Source organism: Globicephala melas, chromosome 4, assembly GCF_963455315.2.
Source record: "Globicephala melas chromosome 4, mGloMel1.2, whole genome shotgun sequence".
Lineage (NCBI taxonomy): Eukaryota > Metazoa > Chordata > Mammalia > Artiodactyla > Delphinidae > Globicephala > Globicephala melas.
This window is the reverse complement of record NC_083317.1, coordinates 21746422-21755599: the sequence shown is the minus strand read 5'-3', so window position 1 is coordinate 21755599 and position 9178 is coordinate 21746422.

The following is a 9178-nucleotide window of genomic DNA, read 5'->3' as shown; positions in this document are numbered from 1 at the left end:
CATTAATCTCTACAACTGAAAAGGACCAGGTTAATGTTGGGAGGTATACTGGAAGGAAAGAAACAATGTATGTGGCAAATGGCAGTTACACTTTTGATTAACACTGTTCTAGCTTATTTCCTCATTTTCTGTAAAGAGGGATGCACATAAAACTCCAAAAAGAATGGTAAAGATGGAATGAATATAAGGAAAGATTTCAAATTTATCTCTTGAGGAGAATGGAAAACAAAAGTTTGACTGAAAATAATTAAAAGTGTTACTAGAAAGAATTGACAAGTACTGTATATTTGAGCTGTGCATTCAACTTGTAGTAGCAACGGTGTACATAACTGTTTCACTTTTTATCCGCCCCCCCCCCTTTTAGAGCAAATGCTTTTTATTTTTTCTACCCCATATTCCTTCATCTCTGGAGGAGCAGTATCTTCAGTGTGGTAATTGTGCTTTCTTCCTGCTCTAAATATATTTCCTATATAACCTGCTAATTTCTGATTTAACTCTCTGTTTATTGGGGATAGTTGATTAGGTGTGGGATAGTTAACTGGGTGTGGGAGTCTTTTCCTGGAAACTTCTAAACTGAAGCTGAGATTGCCTCTGTTGGAATTTCTAATATGTAAAATTTGGAGCAGTGAGTCCCATCAGTTGACAAATTCTGTTGGAAATGAGAACGGAGCCAGTATACAAAGAAAAACAAGCATATGAGATTATATAAATATGAATTAGAGATTCTTGTTCTAAATGATTCTGCCATTCTCTGGCTTTTCTAATCTCCAAGAGTTTTGATCCGCAAATGTTCCACAAACACTGCAGGCACATAATCCTGAAGTCTATGCCAGGGCTGGTAAGAATTTTCTTTGGCAGTAAAAAAGGTATGATAAATTCAACCTCAAAATAACATTATTCACAGTAAAATACAAAATAATATATTTTCCATTGATTTCCTTTTCTGAATTTTGTCATAGGCACTACTCTATAGGGTTCAATCAAGTTCATTTTTATGTCAACCAAATTTGATTGATTTAGTTCAGCTTCATGGCTTTGCACTGAGGTATTACCCTCAAAGAACGCTAATCAAGTAATTCCATGACATCTGTATAACCTTGCAGTAAAAGTACACCAATGTAAATGTGGGTAAATTACAGTCTATTTGATGTTGATTTACCCCACAGCTGTATCCAGCAATGAAATATAGCAGCTAGGAACTAAAGGTTGGGTGGTTTTCAAACAAATTAGGAGTTATATGGTAAAGAGGGTAGATCCCTGGGGGAACACTAAGAATGAATTGGGTTATTTAAAAACTCTTGGTTTTGTCAGGACCTGGTTTACATTTGAATTTTCTTCTGACTAAAATAAGTTAGAAGTTGGACAGACACACGTATTTATATTTCTTTGCTAATCTATTTGGAATCACTGAGGAGTGTTTCATCAAAGCTACTGCAGAAAAGTTTAATACTTAAAAATATTGACTGATATAAAAGAAAAATAGGATATGCTTAACATCAGGGGAGAGCTAGTTTCTACCTGTGCCACTGCCAGTTAACAGTACCACTTAGGGCCTGTTCAAATACCCGAGTGTATATTTGCTCTGAATGTTTACTGAAGGGAATTTAGGTTCATATTTTTGAAAGTGAATAATATTGCTATAGTATTATAAAAAGAGAGGCAAGCTTCCTTTATCTGTAGATCAAGTTTAGAAAATTCAACAGTGGTATAATTTTCTGACATGTTTCTACAGTGACATGAAAAAGGCACCATTATGATATCCAACCAGTACTTTTAGACATCTTGTTTTACTTTTGAACCTTAAGTAGCAATTTACACCTTGAGGAAATTGACAACTGCCTGATTAATGTTCATACTAATCATAAACACTTTTTTACAATAGAGATATTAAACATTAGTCAATTGAAAATCTGGTATTTCCAATTCTTATGCATCAAAGTACTGATTTGGAATATCTCTTAAAATGTAATATGGAATTAAACTATTCAATCATATATAGAAGAATGAGGTCATATAGCTTTACTAGGCAAAGAAAAAGGAAATTTAATAGTAATTAATCTAAAAAGTTTTTTTATCAAAGGTATCAATTTAGAATCAGTATTTATACTGTTTCCATAACGTTCATCATTATATACATAGAGTAACTAAGAATTTATTTATAATTTTGATGAAGCATATTCAATTCATAAAACAAAGGCAAGTTTAAACATAAATTACATGATTTAAAAATTGAGGAAAGTTCAACTTTTAATATCTTTGCAGTTCTACCAGGTATCTGAAAACTTAATATTGTGTATATAGAATATATGGGTAGTGATATAGCCTATGGTTCATTCAACAAGAAAATGATTAGATATGAAAAAGGAGATAGTATATTTAATATTAGTATAAGAAAACCTGCTACATCATTTAGAGATAAAGAAATAAAGGATATTTTGAATTTTAATTGCACTATAACTTACAACAGTCTGATATTAGACATGTCACTTAGGCTGCCATCCCTTCTCTTTTCCTTGGGTCACATCACGCTCTTTCTTTAATGGAAAGCCACCTAAAATTACTTCCTTTTTCCTTTTCCTATTAACTGAACAAGAGATGAAACATTTCCTTAAAAAAAAAGGGGGTTCACAAATGCTTTAATTAACTTAATAAAACTAATTACCCTCCCTCAGACATCACTGGAGTTATTGTTATACACAATTAGTGATTGTATTTCATGATTATTCAAATTAGTTTAATGATCCAAAGGTAAGTTTTTGCCAGTAGGTTAACCTTGCCCTTATTTGGAACAGTTCTGAATTGTGAGATGCATTTCCATTCAAATTTCAGATTTCACAATCTCTATTGGCCAATTTGGTTGTGTAAATAGGTGTTTTATTAATAATGCTCCTCATGCAAGATTATGTGCAACTACTTTGTAACTAAAATATAATCTGCATGAATTAAAAACACTGACACTGTATAGAACAGTGAACTCTACTCAGTATTATGTAACAAACTAAATGGGAAAAGAATTTGAGAAAGAATAGCTACATGCATAACTGAATCACTTTGCTGTACACCTGAAAGTAACACAACATTGTTAATCAACTATACTCCAATATAAAATAAAAATAAAATAAAATAAAAGTAAAATAAAAATACTCTGACAAAATTATTATTTTTACCTAACAGCTAAAGAACAGAACCCTGGCAATATTAATTTGTGTAAACATTTCAGAATCAACCTGCTCATGTGAAACTTTGGTTAATTCAATCAAAAATCCACACTGACAATTTGTGTTATTTAACTGTTTAGATAAATAAAATGAAAGAATGGTTACTCATAAGGAACAATTTTATATCCAGCTAAGTTATGTAAGATTATCTCAAAACTCCCACCATAAACAAATTGTGGTTTATCCATGAGAGGATATCCCTCAGAAATTAAAAATGATTAAAATATTGATACATACAACAATATGATGAATCTCAAAATATTTATGCTGAGTGATAGAATCTATGCAAAAAGAGTACAGATTGTATGAAAATTCAAACTGAAAGATAGTGGCAGAAATCATAGCAGTGATTACCTGAATTACAAGGGGACTTGAGAATTTTTGTAGGTGATTGACCAAAACCGCTATGTTGACATTTTGATTCTAGTGATGGTTCTACAGGTGTATGGATATCTAAAAATATGTCAAATTTTAAATATGTGCAGTATATTGTATTCAACTATACGTCAATAAAACTAAAAATAATTTATGAAAAATGGAATGTTATTTAAGAGCAAGCAAAATTTCAGGAAAGCAGGAAAATAGCAACAATTCCTTGGGTAGGAAATAAAATTTGTAGGGATTTGTGGGGATTTGTGTGAATGTTCTATTATACAAGTAGACTGTGAGATCTCAAGCTATTTCCTTCTACACCCACCCTGGAAAGTGTAGCGATTATTTTGTAGTAACCATCAAAATCTATTTCAAATTAATTTTGACCAACTTGCTTTAAAATCTGTATTTTTAATAGTATAGCTTCATATATTAATTTTTGCATGGTTGCTGTAACATCCAGTGCATATAAACCCAATCAAAGTGTTTTCTTTAAAAGTCATATGCATTTTAATTAAAAAAAAACAGACCATTTATTAATTATTCAAAATTATTTAAAATTTTTTTCCCAAGTATTTAACACTCAGTTTTTTCCTGTCCAGTAATTTGGTTTGAAAATTGGGCAGAGTGTATATTAGTATGTAGCAGCTCTGGATTCTTTTATTCCTCTGATGGGTTTTTCTATTTGTTTAAATTTACTTTAGGAGGTAATTAACTTGACTGCAATCAGACTGTAAAATCTTCCTACAGCATCGTGAGCAACCATTGGTTCTGATTTCTATGCTCAGCTTGTCTCTGTTTATCTGTCTGTCTTTAACTTTTGTCACTCTGTCTAGCTCCCTAAAGATTTCCTATGCTTTTATAGTGTTTACCCTTAGCCTGTGATTATATGTGGTGCCTTGAACCATTAAGACCACAGGCCACTGCCCTTCCAACTGAGAATGAGCAAGAAGCATATTCAAGGCTGTGTCACATTCATAATTACCCTCAGGCCTTCTATTCTTCACTGGGCTTTGGGCTTTCTCATGAACATGCAGAGTCTATGAGTGGTCAGAGATTATTTCAGCCTCTCTATGGCTCTCACAATTCCAAAATCTACTCTTTGAATATTCAGCTGATCTGTAACATCTGAACCTGGTGGGGGAGGGGATGGGGAAAGGTGACAAATATGCCATATTTATCAGAAGCAGTAGCAGTTTTTCATGAGTAAATAATTCTCTACTGTTAACCAGTGTACTAAAATAATTGTTTTAAATAATGCACTCCAGTTTTATCTGTTTTCTATATAGAGGAAGTACCTAATTCCATGCCTCTATAACCAGAAACAGAGCTCTATGAAGCTTTATTTTCATGTATTATAAATATTCCTTTAATTCACTATCAATGTTTAAATTATTGTGCAAAATTGTCAAAATTATACTTGTTCTTTTCAAAAAAATCGATCTACCCAACTATGTCTAACATATTTTATAATAATTTTTAAGTTAATCCACATCTGGCCCCTGAAGGAAGAAGTACAATGCCCTTTGGAAGGATTAATATACAAAGCATCACAAATATTTAGGCTTTCTAGTGGTTGCATGGCTAGAGGGTGATGAGACACTGGATTTCATCTAAGGTCCTCGTTGAACATCCTTCAAAGGGTTTCCTTGCTACGATTAAGCCATGATAATATAGAACAGACAGTGACAAAGGTTTAAATGTCTCCAAATGATTATTTTAAGAGTCTTAGCTTGGCAGACCAAGTTCTATAAACCAAAACACTTCCACAGATAGAAAAACTTCAAGGGTTTTTATTCAAAATGACAGTGTTTATATTTTTAACAGAATTAATGACTCTGTTGTGAATGAATATATCCTAAGAAGATAAAATGGGAAAATATGACATATCTAAGGAAAGTGAATCTATTTTGGTAGGAACAGTGACTTTGTACTTGAGAAATAAGTATTTAGTCCAAAGCCAGAAGAAAACTGTATGTTAATTGTACATGTGATTTTACTTTTACACTTAAGATAGATTTCAAAAACAGTTACTAAAAATATATTATTCAATGATGTTTTCATTAGTAGTTTCACTTGTACCTAATAATTTTCTTATTTTATTTGGATTTACTTCTTAGGAAAATAGCTACAGATATCTACTCTCATCCCAGACTAAGTAATTTCAGTATACATGGTATCTCAAAATGGGCTTAACAAAATGCAAGTTAGTACTAACAGCACCCATAGTCCTTTGCAGAGACATTTCTTAATATTTTATTATAATATTCTTAAAAAGTATTCATGTCTAATGTTAATAACTTAGAAGAGAAAGACAGATATCTAGACCTTGTCTCAAATCATTCTCCAAATCCAACTAACCACTGGCAGATGTTCTATTCACATTTTTTTGTGTTGTTTTTTTTGTTTTGTTTTTTGTTTTGCAGTACGCGGGCCTCTCACTGTTGTGGCCTCTCCCGTTGTGGAGCACAGGCTCTGGACATGCAGGTTCAGCCACCATGGCTCACAGGCCTAGCCTCTCCGCAGCATGTGGGATCTTCCTGGACTGGGGCACGAACCTGTGTCCCCTGCATCGGCAGGCGGACTCTCAACCACTGTGCCACCAGGGAAGCCCTCTATTCACATTTTTAAAGATGTGTTACCGTTACTTTTTTTTAAGTGTTTAACTTTTTATAACATTGTATCTATTATAATTTAGATAACTATAAATCAATCTGTCTTCTGACTCTTCCACTCACCTTTTCTCTCACTCTTTCCATCTATCTGTCCAGTCATCTCATGATCTCTTTCTAACAGTGGAATTTTTTTTCATACCAAGTCCATGTAAAAATAAATAATATCCCAGCCTTTAGCACAGTCACTATAATAGAACTATTTCCATAATAGAGGGATACTAACTAAAATTGGTCCATTAGGCCCTTGAGAGAAAAGGGTAACAAGTAAAAGTGCTGATTTCCTTATTGTTTGACAATGGAAAAAGAAAAGATTGAATCTGTTAAACAAACTATCATCTTCACTTTACTAGCAGCCTTTGTGGTATTGATTTTGACAAAAGCCCTTTCAAACAGAACAATTTTGTTTAGTTGCCCAATTATCCTTTGGAATTCAGGTGTTTTCCCATTACAGAAGTTCAGAAAAGTTCTTTTAGTTGGCGTGTGAAATTATTTCCAAGTGAACATCAAATCCTAGACTTAGGAGGAAGTTCAGATGCCTTGACTTGGCCTCATATTCTCCAAATCTAAAACACTGCTGGCAGATACTCTGTTCATGTTATTAATTCTTTAAAATTGATAGTCCATGGACTTTCTAATATCCTCTTGTACTGAATAATCATGACAATCACAAGTTCCTATCAATATTAATTTCCTGTTTAAAATGCAATTCCTTTGGTCTTTTTATATGGCATATGGACTCTAGGATTTTAATAGTTTCTTTAAAAATGAGAAATCACAATATATTTTTCTTTTAAACTGATTTATATGCTACCTTTTTTTTTTTTTGGCAGTACACGGGTCTCTCACTGTTGTGGCCTTTCCCGTTGCAGAGCACAGGCTCCGGACGCACATGCTCAGTAGCCATGGCTCACGGGCCCAGCCGCTCTGTGGCATGTGGGATCCTCCCGGACAGGGCCCAAACCCGTGTCCCCTGCATCGGCAGGCGGACTCTCAACCACTGCGCCACCAGGGAAGCCCTCTACCATTTTTTATACACATACATGTGTTACAGAAATATTGATTTTTTATAGAAATATCACATAAAATCAAGATACAATTTCTTCCCATTTGTTTATCATTTCACACAGTTTATTTGGTCCCTAATTTTAAAATACATGGCAAGTCAGTATTGAGAAAATTCTGTCACTATCATTTAAAAAATATTTTTAGGAGAAATTATTATCAAGAACAGTGAATAAATGGAAACTGATAAAGAGTTGGAAAAAAAATGTAAAAATAATCAAAAACACTTATCAGGAAAAAAAAAGCCTATTCTTTCAAAGTTTTGGTCAGTGTTACATGAAAAAATTATTAACAATTTTATTCTACCTTTTCCCTGTCATAATTTATTACTAGGCAGGAAATTCTGTCAAAAACAAATTATGAAATTGTTGAGATATCACAGCACAAACAATGGATAACTCAAGCCTTTTGTCCGTTATAATTTCTAAAGTAGGAAAAATAAATCTATCATCTAAACGGTGTATTACAAATAAATCATGCAAATTCAGAGTGAATTTTTTATTTCTGTAATTCTGGCATGCTTTGCTTCATATTCTATATTGCCATACATAAACAGATTTGTTTTTAATTTTTTTTTTGTTTTAATTGTTTTATTTTGTAATTTGACTGAAATCAATAGCGTCAGGGAATAGGAGAGGGAAAAACAAGCAACACTAAGAAGGTGATAAGGAGGTAATTTAACCTATTATTTCTTGCTGAAATACCAATAAAGAAGGAATTATCAAAAATTACACCTTTACCTCCTACAATTCCACACTCAAGTGAAATTTTTCCCCAAGTGGTGAGGTTTTAACTTGAATTTAAGTATGTTATTTTTTTTTAATTAAAAATGGTGACATCCAATTTGTTGAGTTAGAGAGTGAACAATTAATTAACAAGGAGTCCAAGCATTGTTTGACATTTTAATTTAAATTTCAATAAAATTATACTTCCAAACTCTTAGATATTATACTTACAATATCTGCTGATATATTCTATTCCATTGCTTTGCACATTAAGTAAAATAGAAAGAATAAAAATAAAGACAAATCTGTTTTCACCTGCAACATTCAAATACTAACAGAAGTTTATTCACAGTGAAGAGTAAAATGTCTCTTAAAAAAAAAAAGATGTGGACTACACATTTCACAATGAATTTATTTTAAATGTAAACTTTGTAGAACACATTTGGCTACCTTTATTTGCCTTTCATTGTTTTTGGAAAGGGAATAAGTATACGCTAACAACTCAGTGGACTCTTATTAGAGAGATTTGTAAAAATTATATTCAATTAAATCTAACATTATTTGTCTCCTATGAAAAACTTAATTATCACATTCGCTAAAGTGAAACATTCTTTCCTTTTGTTTACAACAGGTTCTAAGATTTCCATGACCAAAGCATAACTAATTTCAGAAATTCACAACCAATCAAGGAGTCAATTCATGTCAGGACTCGCTGAGTATTAAAGAAGATAGATTAATTCTATCTTTGAAGAGATTTTCAAAGTATTCTAACATTTAAGCACTATCCTAAGAGAGACAAGGAAAACACAACTTGGGCTCCCACCAAAGAAGAATATTTCTTCTTAATGATTAATGGATATTCTAATTTTTATTAATATTTCATATGTTGTACATCATGGGAAATATTAGCAGTGTTACAAATGGGAGAAAGTGATAGGCGAAAATGAAAGCTGGCTCTCTCCATTGGTGCTATGTGTCTAAGATAATGACAATGAAATATACAGATAAGAACAGAGATAGAAACTAGAATGGCCCTTAATGTATTTTTCTATAATTTTATGTTTTTTATTCTAATCTTATTTTTTTTTAATTTTGGAAAATAATTCCAACAATATTTAGTTAACTA